Source organism: Hyla sarda, chromosome 5, assembly GCF_029499605.1.
Source record: "Hyla sarda isolate aHylSar1 chromosome 5, aHylSar1.hap1, whole genome shotgun sequence".
Lineage (NCBI taxonomy): Eukaryota > Metazoa > Chordata > Amphibia > Anura > Hylidae > Hyla > Hyla sarda.
Window position 1 is genome coordinate 357,352,250 of NC_079193.1, and position 16,979 is coordinate 357,369,228.

A 16,979-nucleotide genomic window follows, 5' to 3' on the forward strand; every position below is an offset into this window, starting at 1 on the left:
CCCCCCCCCCCCCATAGTAAAATATTTTATGCATATGTAACAGGTTTTTTTGTTTTTTGTTTTTCTTCTCAACACTTTTTTTTTTTTGTCGTTCTCGAAGTATCAGCAGCTAATAAGTACTGGAAGGGTTAAGATTTTTTAATAGAAGTAATTTACAAATCTGTTACTGTTACTTTCTGTTACAAGTTGATTTAAAAAAATAAAATAAAAAACAAATTCCACAGGCGTACCCCTTTTTTAATGTCGTCTATCAGGTTAACCTCACAATGCCCGGATTTCACCTAACATTTTTTGGGGCCTTCCCCAGATATGGTCATTTTTCTTCCTGTGCTTCTGTCTGTACAAAAAAACACCCTCAGAAATGGATACAAATTAAATGTCGATAATACGTTTTTTACATGTGTTTGCATGACCAGCGATAAGCCTGCACCAGAAGGCAGCTTACCCCTCCCCATAGAGGAAATTGGGAAGTTGTAGTTTTGCAACAGCTTGAGGCACCCTGCTTGAGAAACACTGATCAAAGTGGACGTGCTGGATCTTCTGCATGCCAGAAACCAATGGCACCCAATAGACCCCATTGACTTTAAAGGGGTACTCCGGTGGAAACCTTTTTATTTTTTTTTAAATCAATTGGTGCCAGAAAGTTAAACAGATTTGTAAATTACTTCTATAAAAAAAATCTTAATCCTTCCAGTACTTATCAGCTGCTGAATACTACAGAGGAAATTCTTTTCTTTTTGGAACACAGAGCTCTCTGCTGACATCACGAGCACAGTGCTCTCTGCTGACATCTCTGTCCATTTTAAGAACTGTCCAGAGTAGGAGAAAATCCCCATAGGAAACTTATCCTGCTCTGGACAGTTCCTAAAATGGACAGAGATGTCAGCAGAGAGCAATGTAGTCGTGGTGTCAGCAGAGAGCTCTGTTTTCCAAAAAGAAAATAATTTCCACCGGAGTTCCCCTTTTAATGTAGTCTATCAGGTTAAAGGGATTATCCAGGAAAAACCTTTTTTTTTTTTTTTTTTTTTTAATATATATATATATATATATATATATATATATATATATATATAATTAACTGGCTCCAGAAAGTTAAACAGATTTGTAAATTACTTCTATTAAAAAATCTTAATCCTTTCAGTACTTATGACCTTCTGAAGTTAAGGTTGTTCTTTTCTGTCTAAGTGCTCTCTGAGGACACGTGTCTCTGGAACCGCTCAGTTTAGAAGCAAATCCCCATAGCAAACCTCTTCTAAACTGGGCGGTTCCCGAGACACGTGTCCTCAGAGAGGACTTAGACAGAAAAGAACAACCTTAACTTCAGCAGCTAAGTCCTGAAAGGATTAAGATTTTTAATATAAGTAATTTACAAATCTGTTTAACTTTCTGGAGCCAGTTGATATATATAAAAATAGTTTTTTCCTGGAATACCCCTTTTAATATCACAATGCCTGGATTTCACCTGACAAAATAGACCAACAACTTCCCATGCAACTATGAAAGTAGCCTTATCTATGAAATATTAGGAGCCATCCCAGCAGATACAATGTTTTGAGCCCAGTATAATCTTTTATGCTTCCTTAGGTTTCTGGAATTTAAAAGGAACCTGAGACAGACTGGTTGCTAGGGAATGTGCTGCCTAGCAACCACAGAGACAAGGCTGTAGTTGTTAAAGTATCCCTAGCAACAGGGTCCTGTCATTGCTGGATTGTCATGGAAGGAAGAAAGCAACGTGTCAGTCGGTCACACCGGCCGTTGCTCATCTCGGACTGTTATTAATCAGATTTATTTTTTATAATAGTTTTTGGGGCATTTTTCTTGTCAAACGTAAATGTTACTTCAAAGCCGAATCCTATGGGTTTTTTTTTAATGGAAATTAATGTCGTAGTATAAATGCTTTGAATTAGAAAATCCAACCTTTTGTGTGCTTCAATGTGGAAAGTAGAGATGAGCGAACTTACAGTAAATTCGATTCGTCACGAACTTCTCGGCTCGGCAGTTGATGACTTTTCCTGCATAAATTAGTTCAGCTTTCCGGTGCTCCGGTGGGCTGGAAAAGGTGGATACAGTCCTAGGAGACTCTTTCCTAGGACTGTATCCACCTTTTCCAGCCCACCGGAGCACCTGAAGGCTGAACTAATTTACGCAGGAAAAGTCATCAACCGGCGAGCCGAGAAGTTCGTGACGAATCGAATTTACTGTAAGTTCGCTCATCTCTAGTGGAAAGCCATGTCAGTTACCGGGGCACGGATTAGCCCCATTGTACAGTGGTCCCTCAAGTTACAATATTAATTGGTTCCAGGACGACCATTGTATGTTGAAACCATTGTATGTTGAGACCAGAACTCTATGGAAACCTGGTAATTGGTTCTGAAGCCCCAAAATGTCATCCGAAAAAAAGAAAGTGAGGATTAAAGAAAAATAAGTAGATAACTAATATAGATAAAGCAAATCCTTACATATAAAAGTAAGAAAGATCTGCTGGGAGCTGTAATCACTGTTTATGTCAGTGTTTCCCAACTAGGGTGCCTCCAGCTGTTGCAAAACTACAACTCCCAGCATGCCCGGACAGCCGTTGGCTGTCCGGGCATGCTGGGAGTTGTAGTTTTGCAACAGCTGGGGACACCCTGGTTGGGAAACAATGGTTTATGTAGAGGACAGGAGCTTCTTCAGGGTCCTATACAGTACACACAGTGTCCCAAATGGAGCCGCCCTTACTTGGTGTCCAAAGGAGCAGCTAACCCTGGCACAGGTAAGTAGTAGTACAGAACTTGTAGTTCCTCCCTGTACTGTAGGGGGCGCTTCCAGACAGCCAGTCAGTGCATGCACTTCAGTAATACAGGTGATTAACCAGTAAAATGCCATTCTGATTGGTCAGTTCCTCTAGTTGTGACCGGTATCACAGATCTGGACTGTCCGTAGCATTGTATGTTGAGTCTGGTTTCAAGTTACAATGGTCCAGAAAAGACCATTGTATGTTGAAACTATTGTATGTTGAGGCCATTGTAAAGTTGAGGAATCACTGTATTGAGCTAAACTGCAGCGTAATCCAAGGGTACATGTCTCACTATTATTTTTTAGGACATTTAGCTCACTAGTCTACCATTGACGCTAACTAGTCTACCGTTGACGCTAACTAGTCTACCGTTGACGCTAACTAGTCTACCGTTGACGCTAACTAGTTTACCGTTGACGCTAACTAGTCTACCGTTGACGCTGACTAGTCTACCGTTGACGCTGACTAGTCTACCGTTGACGCTGACTAGTCTACCGTTGACGCTGACTAGTCTACCGTTGACGCTGACTAGTCTACCGTTGACGCTGACTAGTCTACCGTTGACGCTGACTAGTCTACCGTTGACGCTGACTAGTCTACCGTTGACGCTGACTAGTCTACCGTTGACGCTGACTAGTCTACCGTTGACGCTGACTAGTCTACCGTTGACGCTGACTAGTCTACCGTTGACGCTGACTAGTCTACCGTTGGCGCTGACTAGTCTACCGTTGGCGCTGACTAGTCTACCGTTGGCGCTGACTAGTCTACCGTTGGCGCTGACTAGTCTACCGTTGGCGCTGACTAGTCTACCGTTGGCGCTGACTAGTCTACCGTTGGCGCTGACTAGTCTACCGTTGGCGCTCACTAGTCTACCGTTGGCGCTCACTAGTCTACCGTTGGCGCTCACTAGTCTACCGTTGGCGCTCACTAGTCTACCGTTGACGCTCACTAGTCTACCGTTGACGCTCACTAGTCTACCGTTGACGCTCACTAGTCTGCCGTTGGCGCTCACTAGTCTGCCGTTGGCGCTCACTAGTCTGCCGTTGGCGCTCACTAGTCTACCGTTGGCGCTCACTAGTCTACCGTTGGCGCTCACTAGTCTACCGTTGGCGCTCACTAGTCTACCGTTGACGCTCACTAGTCTACCGTCGACGCTCACTAGCTGACGCGTTTCTGAGTGATCCTAGTGCGATGAGTTGGGACCTGCCGCAGAAGGAATGTCCAGCTGGAAATTTTTCCGGTTGGATATTATGCAAAAATGTCACTGTGTGAACAGGGTCTCACTAGGACATCTGATAAGAGATCGGTGTCTGACTTTAATATAGAAAATCGGAATTGAAATAGAATTATTTTTTTAGATTTGGCAGCCAGGGCCTTGGGCCTCTTTGCAGAAAATGAGAGACCTCTGAGGTCATGTTCCCATGCAGCGGAAAATGACTTTTGTGGAGCCGTTGTGAAATCCCCATGTGCTACGTCAGGGTTTTAATAAAGATTTTGTCCTTTGCAGCATTCTGCTGAGAGAACAGAACAGAAACGTGTTTTTTTTTTTTTGTTTTTTTTTTTGTTTTTTTTTTTTAGGCTGTGTTTTTAATTATTTAAAAAATTTAATATATAATTACTTAAATGGTCACTCTCATTAAAAACTAATTTTTGCTATTGCACTCCTTATGGTAAATAAAAAATGTTTCTAATATACTTTGTTTAAAAAAAAAATTTAGTTTTCTATGTTTTTTTGGTGCTTTTAAAAAAGCTCAAGAGCACATTTTCCCCCATCTCATACACAGACTTTGGACCAAAGTCCAAACACAGGAAGTTCAGCCTGGAGTGCTGAGTAGGGTGTGTCCAGCCTCATCCAATCATAGCTCCTCTCACACTTAAAGGGGTACTCCGCCCCTAGACCTCTTATCCCCTATCCAAAGGATAAGATGTTAGATCGCCGCGGTCCTGCTGCTGGGGAGCCCCGGGATCGCCGCTGCGGAACCGCGCTATCATTACAGCACAGAGCGAGTTCGCTCTGCAAGTAATGACGGGCGATACAGGGGACGGAGCCGTGTGACATCATGGCTCCGCTCCTCGTGACATCACGGCCCGTCCCCTTAATGCAAGTCTATGGCAGGGGCGTGACGACCGCCGCGCCCCCTCCCATAGACTTGTATTGAAAGGGGTGGGCTGTGACGTTACGAGGGGTGGAGCCGTGACGTAACGATGCTCCGGCCCCTGTATTGCGCGTCATTACGCGCAGAACGAACTCGCTCTGTGCTGTAATGATAGCGGGGATCCAGGGGCTCCCCAGCAGCGGGACCGCGGCGTACTGACATCTTATCCCATCTATTCCTTTGGATAGGGGATAAGATGTCTATGGGGGGAGTACCCCTTTAACTGCCATATGCTGTTGGTTGGACACAACCCCCTCAGCACTCCAGGCAGCACTTCCTGTGTTTGGACTTCGGTCCTAAGTCTGTGTATGAGATGGGGGGGGGGGTTTAATGTGCTCTTGAGCTTTTTTAAACCCAAATAAAACATAGAAATGTTCATATTTTTTAAACAAAGTATATAAGAAATATTTTATTTACCATAAGGAGTGTAATAGAATAAATAATTGTTTTGAGGAGAGTTACCCTTTAAGAGAAATAATGGGAATTGGGACAAGTAGTCAGTAGTTTGGAGCAAGAGGCGGACGTTGGGGGCCTTGTTTTCCTTGTAGTGGGGTCGAGTCCTTCCTGACATGGGTGGGGGGCTGGGTGTGAGGTGTTTGAGTGTTATTGGGCGGATGCTCTCTTGACATCAGCGGGGGTTTTCTATTAGAGAATGAGCCCTTCAGACTTCATAGACACCCGGCTTTATATATGGCTGAGGAGTCACCAAGCTGATTAGCACATCACAAGCCCAACAAATGGCTGAACGTGGGGGGAAGAGGGGGCTGTTATGGAGATCTAAACTTCCTTATGGTCACCTATTATAACTTTCCAGTTGTCTTTAAAAAAAATAAATAAAATCTGAAAAAGGTTTTACATAGGTGCGAGGAGCTTTAGTAACTTTTTATATAATGCTAATCTAAGGCCGAGGCCTCAAACATTAGTTTGTTGTCACAGTATATGCTCAATAATAGAAGGATATAGGTGAGAACACTCTCTTTAACCCCTTAGGGACTCAGCCTATTTTCACCTTAAGGACTCAGCGTTTTTCCGTTTTTGCATTTTCATTTTTTCCCTCATCACCTTCTAAAAATCATAACGCTTTCTATTTTGCACATAAAATTCCATATTATGGCTTATTTTTTGCGCCACCAATTCTACTTTGCAGTGACATCAGTCATTTTACCCAAAAATCCACGGCGAAACGGAAAAAAAATTCATTGTGCGACAAAATTGAAGGAAAAAAATGTCATTTTGTAACTTTTGGGGGCTTCCGTTTCTACGCAGTGCATTGTTCGGTAAAAATGACACCTTATCTTTATTCTGTAGGTCCATACGATTAAAATGATCCCCTACTTATATAGGTTTGATATTGTCTTAGTTCGGAAAAAAGTCTAACTACATGCAGGAAAATTTCTATGTTTAAAAATTCTCATCTTCTAACCCCTATAACTTTTTTATTTTTCCACATACGGGCCGGTATGAGGGCTCATTTTTTGCGCCGTGTTCTGAAGTTTTTATCGGTACCATATTTGTATTGGTCGAACTTTTTGATCACTTTTTATTCATTTTTCCATGGTATAAAAAGTGACCAAAAATACACTATTTTGGACTTTGGAATTTTTTTGCGCGTACGCCATTGACCGTGCGATTTAATTAACGATATATTTTTATAGTTCGGACATTTCCGCACGAGGCGATACCACATATGTTTATTTTTATTTACACCTTTTTTTTATGGGAAAAGGGGTGATTCAAACTTTTATTAGGGAAGGGGTTAAATGACCTTTGTTAACTTTTTTTTTTCACTTTTTTTTGCAATGTTATAGCTCCCATGGGGACCTATAATACTGCACACACTGATCTTTGTTATCCCATAGGGACCTATAACACTGCACACACTGATCTTTGTTATCCCATAGGGACCTATAACACTGCACACACTGATCTCTTATGCTGATCCCTGCAAAGCCATAGCTTTGCACGGATCAGTGAGATAGGGGCTCGATTGCTCAAGCCTGTAGCTCAGGCTTGGAGCTATCAAACCCCGATCGGACGCAACAGAGACAGGTAAGGAGACCTCCGCCTGCGTCCCAGCTGATCGGAACATCGCGATTTTATTGCGATGTCCCGATCAGCCGACTGAGCTGCCGGGAAGCGTTTACTTTCATTTTCAGACGCGGCAGTCAACTTTGACCGCTGCATCTGAAGGGTTAATAGCGTGACACAACGATCAGTCCCGCCCGCTGTTAGCCCAGGGTCCCGGCTATGAATAGCAGCTGGGACCGACCCGGTGTGATGCGGGGTCACGGCGGAACCCCGTTTTAAACACCGGGCTCAGGGCGTACTCCGGTGGAAAACTTTTTTTTTAAATTTATTTATTTATTTATTTTTAATAATGAACTGGTGCCAGAAAGTTAAACAGATTTGTAAATTACTTCTATTAAAAAATCTTTACCCTTACAGTACTTTTTAGCAGCTCTGTGCTACAGAGGAAATTCTTTTTGAATTTCTTTTTTCTCTTATCCACAGTGCTCTCTTTTGACACCTGTTGCCCTTATCAGGAACTGTCCGGAGAAAATCCCCATAGCAAACCGATGCTGCTCTGGTCAGTTCCTGAAATGGACAGAGGTGTCAGCAGAGAGCACTGTGGACAAGACAAAAAAAAAAAAAAAAAAGAATTTAAAAAAGAAAATAATTTCTTCAGTGGCATACAGCTGTTAAAAAGTACTGGAAGGGTAAAGATTTTTTTTTAATAGAAATCATTTACAAATCTGTTTTAACTTTCTGGCATCAGTTCATTTAAAAAAAAAAAAAGTTTTCCACCGGAGTACCCCTTTAACACACTATATTAAGAAGCCAATATAGGGGAAAGGTATGCTGTGCAGCACAGAGATCCAGTGTAGAAGTGACACCTGCGGGGTGCACGCAATAGAGATCAAGCATCAAAATGTAAAAGCACAAAGAAACGATAGCATGCACTCACCACTGGGCACATGTCTAGGCATCCGGAGCGTCCGGGATCATGGGACAGCATAACAGGTCTCGCGGAAGCGCTCAGAGGCGTAGCCTCTGAGCGCTTCCGCGAGACCTGTTATGCTGTCCCATGATCCCAGACCTCCGGATGCCTAGACACTAGCCCAGCGGTGAGTGCATGCTATTGTTTCTTTGTGGTTTTACGTTGTCACAGTATATGTTGAATAATGCAACTAGAAAATTAGGAGTCACTCACCGGTTCCGTTGCAGAGCGCAGTTTTCCAAACCAGTCCCTCGTCTCAAAGTGTAGGAAAAGTTAAAGGGGTTAGCCAGGAAAAAACTTTTTTTTATATATCAACTGGCTCCAGAAAGTTAAACAGATTTGTAAATTACTTCTATTAAAAAATCTTAATCCTTTCAGTACTTATGAGCTGCTGAAGTTGAGTTGTTCTTTTCTGTCTAAGTCCTCTCTGATGACACCTGTCTCGGGAAACGCCCAGTTTAGAAGCAAATCCCCCTAGCAAACCTCTTCTAAACTAGGTGTTTCCCGAGACAGGTGTCATCAGAGAGGATTTAGACAGAAAAGAACAACCTTAACTTCAGAACGTCATAAGTACTGAAAGGATTAAGATTTTTTAATAGAAGTCATTTACAAATTTTTACTTTCTGGAGCCAGTTGATATATATAAAAAAAGTTTTTTTCCTGAAATACCCCTTTAAGGTCCCAACCACTGTCAATCTCTAAGAGACTTTACCTGTATAGAGACTGTTCCGGTTATGAAGCTTGCATAAAATCTTCAGTTAAGTTCCGACTGTTTTCAGCAAACTCTTCGGTTGTGGACATTCAATTATTCTATACCTCCCTATCGCTCTTGGAAAGGGTGGCGATAGGACAAACATTAATGAGGAGCCCGCACCCTGGCGACACGAATAGAAAGGGTTAACCAGACACCCTTTACACCCCCTATACCCTACTCCCCCAGGCTTTCACACTTAGATGACTGGGTCTGAGCAACTCCAGAACTGCCGGTCTTGGGGGGTGTTTTCGCTATGTTGGAGCATGTGTAGGATGTGCTAGGTAGAAAATCAAGTCTGATCCGTGGAGGCCATACTTTACTCCTTACCAGATCTGCCGCTTACATTTTGGTGCCAAATACCACAGGACACCTTCAGAGGAGTCCAGGTCTCGACAGATCACAAAAGATGATCAGCACAATGTTAGGGGGCAGTCAAAAGCTGGGTTGGGAATCCGGTTATCGCGGGAGAAGTAAAACATCGCCTCCTGCTTGATCTGCGCCGTAACCCACATTGATAGTTAGGGTCTCCGGTTGGCAAATTTTTCCCAATATCCGTATTTTTTATTTACGGTATTTTATTTATTTATTTATTTTTTTACTGGACTGAAAACTGTGGTCTGCTTCATTTTTCAGTCCGGTAAAAAACAAAACAGATATATTGTCGGAAAGTGAGGCGACCGATGACCCTACCTGACTCCGCTTCGCTCATTAAAGTCAATGGGGTGCGACGCAGACACAGAACGAGGCGGTTTTGAAATTCTCCTGCCGGATTTGCAATCTGAGGTGTGAATGCCCCCTTACGGCTGACGATTGTTGTTGTTTTTTGTTTTTCTTCTGTGGTGCCACTGCCTAGTGATGTATGAAGATGAACAGGCTGGATAGGAATAGACGCTTAACAGGTTAACAGCTCGGTAAGGTGAGAAGTGGTGTGGGATTTCCTGTTTTTTGTTTTTTTTACTTTGTAACCTGTATAAAAATATCCGACCCTGTGAAAAAAAAAAAAAAAAAAATATATATATATATATATATATATATATATATATATATATATACCTGTGAGGTGAATTTTTTTATTTTTATTTTACTGTGTGTACATTTGCGCAGTTTATTGTTTTTTTTATGATTTCGAAGTTCAGGTTCTCTCATATCGCCTTCAGACGAAAATGTGTTTATAGCTTTGTGGCTACAGATGGGGCGGTATTGGCGAGCTCACTTGGGACCGAAAAAATACTTGCCGGCCAAAACAACTTGGTTTGTGCCCTGTATATTAACCCCCGTATGTCAGGTGTCATCTCGGCATCAACTATTATATGGCGCAGGGCATAGAACAGTGGTCTTCAACCTGCGGACCTCCAGATGTTTCAAAACTACAACTCCCAGCATGCCCGGACAGCCGATGGCTCTCCGGGCATGCTGGGAGTTGTAGTTTTGCAACATCTGGAGGTCCGCAGGTTGAAGACCACTGGCGTAGAATGTATTAGTCACCTTTTATGATCCAACTGCGGACCAATATATGGAGGGTTGTTTTAACCAATTCACCAAAAGATCACCGAGGTGATCCACTAATTCCCTATATTTCCCATATACTTGTTAAAAGGTGTAATCTTTATTAATTCAGAACACCAACAAAAAAAGGGGGGGTTAAAAATTGCAGTGTATCTCTCCTCCCGTATTGATAGTAGTTATCTGTGCCAACCAGGCATCACCTATTATCTACCTGTGTGTACCTGCAGTGTACACACGTTTGTTGGGGGAGTCTACACTGTATATTAAGAACCTATCCTATGCCCCCCTCGACATGTTTCGCCGCAGAACGCGGCTTTGTCAAGAGGTTTTAGGGTACTGTGCTCTAAAACCTCTTGACAAAGCCGCGTTCTGCGGCGAAACATGTCGAGGGGGGCATAGGTTCTTAATATACAGTGTAGACTCCCCCAACAACCGTGTGTACACTGCAGGTACACACAGGTAGATATTAGTCACCTTTTGATACGTTCCCCAGCTAGAGCACCGTAGTCCCCTATGGTAAAATAGATAACAAGTGGTTTGGGCGAAATGTCTGTTATTGGAAAAAATTTACTATAAAATTTATGGAAAATTTATATCTGTAATTGAATGAGGTAAAACAAATGGATGTTTTTTTTTTTTTTTGTGTGTTCACGGACGTTTCTTACCATTTCTTTTCTTCTTTTTAGGTCGTGATCAGGCTGTAGAATGTGGCTGGACATGTCCAAGAAAGGAAGCCCCTCGTAACCAAGGTGTCCTTCCCATGGTAAGTTTGTCTTAATTCAGTGGTCTCCAAGCCAGTTCCAAAACTACAAGTCTCATCATGCTCTGACAGTTGGGGATTGTTGCTTTGCAACACCTGGAGGTCCACAGTTTGGAGACCACTGTCTTGGGGTGTGTTCACACGTACAGTAACCTGCGCATATTTAATGCGTATGATTTTGAAGTTGCAGATTTGAGGCAATTGGTTTACAGTGAAATCTGCAGCTTTAAAATCTACAGTTTAACCCCTTAACGACCACGGACGTAAATGTACGTCCTGGCTTGGCGGTACTTCGTGCACCAGGACGTACATTTATGTCCTTTGTATGACCACAAGCATCGGAGCGGTGCTCATGTCATATACGACAGGTTCCGGCTGCTATGAGCAGCCGGGGACCTACCGGTAATGGCCGACATCCGCGATCGTGCGGATGTCCGCCATTAACCCCTAAGATGCCATGATCAGTACTGATCACGGCATCTGCGGCAATGCGCAAGTTAAAATAGATGATCAGATCACCCGCAGCGCTGCCGCGGCGATCCGATCATCTGTAATGGCGGACGGAGGTCCCCTCACCTGCCTCCGTCCGTCTCTCGGTGTCTCCTGCTCTGATCTGAGATCGAGCAGACCAGAGCAGGAGATAGCCGATAATACTGATCAGTGCTGTGTCCTATGCATAGCACTGAATAGTATTAGCAATCTAATGATTGCTATAGATAGTCCCCTATGGGAACATAAAAAGTGTAAAAAAAAAAAAAAAAAAAAAAAAAGTGAAACATCCCCATAAAAATGAAAATTGTCAGTTTTTCCCATTTTACCCCCAAAAAGCGTAAACATTATTTTTTTTTTTTTTAAATAAACATATTTGGTATTGCCGTGTGCGTAAATATCTGTTCTATCAAAATATAATGTTAATGATCCCGTACGGTGAACGGCGTAAACGTAAAAAAAGGCCAAAAATGCAGCTTTTTTTTTTTGTCACATTTTATTCCCCAAAAAATTTATAAAAAATAATCCTAAAAGTTTTATATATGCAATTGTGGTATCAATAAAAAGTACAGATGACGGTGCAAAAAAATGAGCCCTCATACCGCCCTATATACGGTAAAATGAAAAAGTTATAGGTGGTCAAAATAGGGCGCTTTTAGATTGCTGATCTTGTACAGAAAGTTTTAGATTTTATTTTTTAAGCGGTACAAAAATATAAAAGTATCTAGCCATGGGTATCATTTTAATCGTATTGACCCACAGAATAAAGAACACGTGTCATTTCTGCCGTAAAGTGTACAGTGTGGAAATTAAACCCTCCAAAATTAGCAAAATTGTGGTTTTCATTTAAATTTCCTTCCTAAACAAATATTTTTTTGGGTTCGCTGTACATTTCATGGTCAAATTAGAGGTTTCATTACAAAGTACAATTGGTCACGCAAAAAACAAGCCCTTATATGGGTCCGTAGATGGAAATATAAAAAAGTTATGGATTTTAGAAGGAGAGTTGGAAAAAACATAAACGCAAAAATAAAATTGGCCTGGTCCTTTAAGGGGTACTCCGCCCCTAGACATCTTAGCCTCTATCCAAAGGATAGGGGATAAGATGTCAGTACGCCGCGGTCCCGCTGCTGGGGACCCCGGGGATCGCTGCTGCAGCACCCCGCTATCATTACTGCGCAGAGCGAGTAATACAGGCAATACAGGGGCCGGAGCATCGTTACGTCACGGTCCACCCCGTCAATAAAAGTCTATGGGAAGGGGGCGTGTCGGTCGTCACGCCCCCTGCCATAGACTTGCATTAAGGGGACGGGCCGTGATGTCATGAGGGGCAGAGCCATGACGTCACGCTGCTCCGGCCCCTGTATCGCCCGTCATTACGCACAGAGCGAACTCGCTCTGTGCAGTAATGATGGCGGGGTGCCGCAGCGGCAATCCCCAGGGTCCCCAGCAGCGGGACCGCGGTGATCTAACATCTTATCCCCTATCCTTTGGATAGGGGATAGGATGCCAGGGGTGGAGTACCCCTTTAAGGTGAAAATGGGTTTGGTCCTTAAGGGGTTAAAATCATGTGCAGATAATATACTGTATGTGTGAATAGACCCTTAGGTTTGCGACACTGGAAAACTTTTTGAATTTTACATAGTATTTGGCATTTTTATGGATTTTTTGATGTTTTATGTAAATCGGTTCTCCTCGCTCTCTTTCAGTCTGCCTGTTCTAGGAGATTATAAAGAGCTGCGATAAAGTGTAACCTCATGAGAGCATATCCCACCCGTGTGATGTCATTTAGGGCCTGCTTTGATGATGTCATGGAAATTTCCAGACAGTGTTGACTCAGGCAGTGACTGGCAGGATGCAGGGGGGGGATGTGTCATCCCTTGCCCCCGATTACACATGTAGTTTCTCAGTAAATTGGGCACTGTTGGGTTTTATTTCGAGTTTTTTTTTTTTTTTTTTTTTTTTCAGCTAGTCGGCATTACATCAGCCGGAATAAAAATTATACGTGATAAAAAAAAATGCGGAATATTCTGCTGAGCAATGTCTTTTATTTAATGTACCGTATATACTCGAGTATTAGCCGATTTTTTTTTTCAGCACGATTTTTCGTGCTGAAAACTCCCCCCTCGGCTTACACTAGAGTGAACTCTCCGCCCGTCAATCCCTTCTCAGTGGTCTTCAACCTGCGGACCTCCAGATGTTTCAAAACTACAACTCCCAGCATGCATTTATGCTGCAGGGACCGTCCGGTGGGGAGGGTTAGTCGTTTCGGGCTGTCCATTTTCACCCGGGGGGGGGGGCCCTCTTCTCCGGGCCCGACCCTGGACTAGTGACGTTGCCTTGACGACGATGCATGAACGTCCCTGTGCGTCGTCGTCAAGGCAACGTCACTAGTCCGGGGCCAGGCCCCATGAGTGAAAATGGACAGTTTGGAACGACTAACCCTCCCCACCGGACGGTCCCTGCAGCATAGATGGCCCGGACCAACTAACCCTTCCTTCCCACCGAGGGGAGGTGAGTCGAAAACTAAATGGGGTGTCTGGATGATGATGAAGGCCGCAGTGGTCTTCAACCTGCGGACCTCCAGATGTTGCTGGGAGTTGTAGTTTTGCAACATCTGGAGGTCCGCAGGTTGAAGAACAATGATGAAGGGATTGACAGGCGGTGATGATGAGGGGGGGGGGTCTGGATGATGACGGGAGGGCTGGATGATGACAGGGGGGGATGATGTATTTCCCACCCTAGGCTTATACTAGAGTCAATATCTTTTCCTGGGTTTTGGGGGTGAAATTAGGGGCCTCGGCTTATATTCGGGTCGGCTTATACTCGAGTATATACGGTATTCATTTATTTTAAGGCGTTGTTCACACGCTATACTTTTAGGTAAAAAACTAAGCTTGTTTTAGAAAAAAAAAATGAACTTCAAAATTTAAAGAGTTTTTCTTTTCGTAGCCTTTTAATGGTTTCTTTTACTGTACGTGGTAGTTTTTTTTAAACCATGCCAATCAGGTCTTTGCTTGATATTTTTTTTTATTGTTTAGAAACGTTTATGTGCAATAAAAATAAAAAAAAGAGTCCTATGTCCAAAGAAAGTACCGTGCCGAATGAACTTTCTTTCGTAACTCCCATTACACTGTTTATGTATCCCTGGGAGTTACGTAAACAGTGTCACTTATAGGGCTGAGCTATTCACGCAACTCCTGTTATGTAAATCAATGTTACGCAAGTTGCGTAGGACAGCAAACCCCAAAAAACGGTGTCAATATAACCTCAAAGTATAGGGGCAAATAGGTTTCCTGTAATATTTAGGGTATGTTCCCGCTACATAATCCACGCTTGGACTTGTTCCGTCTGCAGCACCTGCCACTAAAATTCATTGGTCATTGGACCCCACGGACCATTGACGACAATGCAGTCCATGCGGAAGTTCACTGAAGGAATAAATATGTTCATTCTTTAGGCGTATCTAAAAAACCTAAATATCCACAATTTTGCTGTTGAATTGGTCAACAGAAAACCCAGTTACAGCAATGTTTGCCTCATGCAGTGTAATTTCTGTAGTGTGAACATACCCTTATGTTTAAAGGGGTACTCCAGTGGAAAGCACATTTTTTTATCAACTGGTGCCAAAAAGTTAAACAGATTTGTAAATTACTTCTATTTTAATAATCTTAATCCTTCCAGTACTAATCAGCTGCTGCATGCTCCCGGGGAAATAGTGTAGTTCTTTCCAGTCTGACCACAGTGCTCTCTGCTGACACCTCTGTCCATAACAGGAACTGTCCTGAGGGAAAAAAAATAAAAACATAGCAAACCTCTCCTGTTCTGGACAGTTCCTGTTACGGACAGAGCTGGCAGCAGAGAGCACTGTGGTCAGACAGAAGCATACAGCAGCTGATAAGTACTGGAAGGATTAAAGGGTACCTCTCATCAAATAAACTTTTGATATATTTTAGATTAATGAATGTTGAATAACTTTCCAATAGCATGTTAATGAAAAATATGCTTCTTTCTATTGTATTTTTCCCGATCAGTCCTGTCAGCAAGCATTTCTGACTCATGCTGGAGTCCTAAACACTCAGAGCTGCCAGCCTGCTTTGTTCACAGCCAAACAGGCTGTGAACAAAGCAGGCTGGCAGCTCTGAGTGTTCTCCTTTGTGAACAAAGCAGGCTGGCAGCTCGTAGTGTTTAGGACTCTAGCATGAGTCTGAAATGCTTGCTGCCAGGACTGGTAGGGAGACCCCTAGTGGTCATTTCTTCAAAGTGGGAAATTAAATAGAAAGAAGCATATTTTTTAATAACATGCAATTGTAAAGTTATTCTGCATACATTAATCTATAATATATCAATAGTTTTTTCATGAGAGGTACCCTTTAAGCTTTTTAAATAGAAGTAATTTACAGTCACAGGTAAAGTCACAAGTGATAGGACCCTGCCCGTAGTTACACAAAAAAAAATATCATGTTATCTAACCCACGTGGTGAACGCTATAAAAGTTTCCAAAAATAAACCCACATTTTCCTGGTGGCTTTAATTTAATTGGAAAACATCTCTTTTTCCATATATATATATATATATATTATATATATATATATATATATATATTATATATATATATATATATATATTATAGTATACAAAAAAAGAGGATTGCAGCAGCACACATTGGTCAAAAAAATTGAGGCTCTTAGCGCACTTTTTGATCAAAACGTGTCCCCCATCCACCACGGGGAGGTGGCCTCATTTAGGATGGGAACCTAGCACAAATTCTGAGCCTAACACTCAACTATCCACTCACCTCTGCTGGGCATATAGCCTCTGACTGGGTGACATGCTGGATCCATTTAAAACTCCACCTGTGAGAAAGGGGGAGGGGTGCACAGCTAAACAGGGTGCCATTACCCCCTGAATTGTACACACAAGAAAAAAAGAAAGATAGCCGGCACAACAGCCTAATACACGGGTGCACACTGCCATGGCATCAGAGTATACAAAAAAAGAGGATTGCAGCAGCACACATTGGTCAAAAAAATTGAGGCTCTTAGCGCACTTTTTGATCAAAACGTGTCCCCCATCCACCACGGGGAGGTGGCCTCATTTAGGATGGGAACCTAGCACAAATTCTGAGCCTAACACTCAACTATCCACTCACCTCTGCTGGGCATATAGCCTCTGACTGGGTGACATGCTGGATCCATTTAAAACTCCACCTGTGAGAAAGGGGGAGGGGTGCACAGCTAAACAGGGTGCCATTACCCCCTGAATTGTACACACAAGAAAAAAAGAAAGATAGCCGGCACAACAGCCTAATACACGGGTGCACACTGCCATGGCATCAGAGTATACAAAAAAAGAGGATTGCAGCAGCACACATTGGTCAAAAAAATTGAGGCTCTTAGCGCACTTTTTGATCAAAACGTGTCCCCCATCCACCACGGGGAGGTGGCCTCATTTAGGATGGGAACCTAGCACAAATTCTGAGCCTAACACTCAACTATCCACTCACCTCTGCTGGGCATATAGCCTCTGACTGGGTGACA

The 16,979-nt window shown here is 42.8% G+C and overlaps 1 protein-coding gene across 2 annotated transcripts in view; it reads left to right on the plus strand.

The window, feature by feature from the left end:
* Window positions 1–16,979, plus strand: part of ZHX2 (zinc fingers and homeoboxes 2) — a 74,764-nt gene that overhangs the window by 35,421 nt on the left and 22,364 nt on the right. For both annotated transcript variants that reach the window (XM_056522692.1, XM_056522693.1), the window contains exon 2: window positions 10,877–10,953. The gene's annotated coding sequence lies outside the window, so the exon portion shown is untranslated. The remainder of the gene's footprint in view (window positions 1–10,876; window positions 10,954–16,979) is intronic.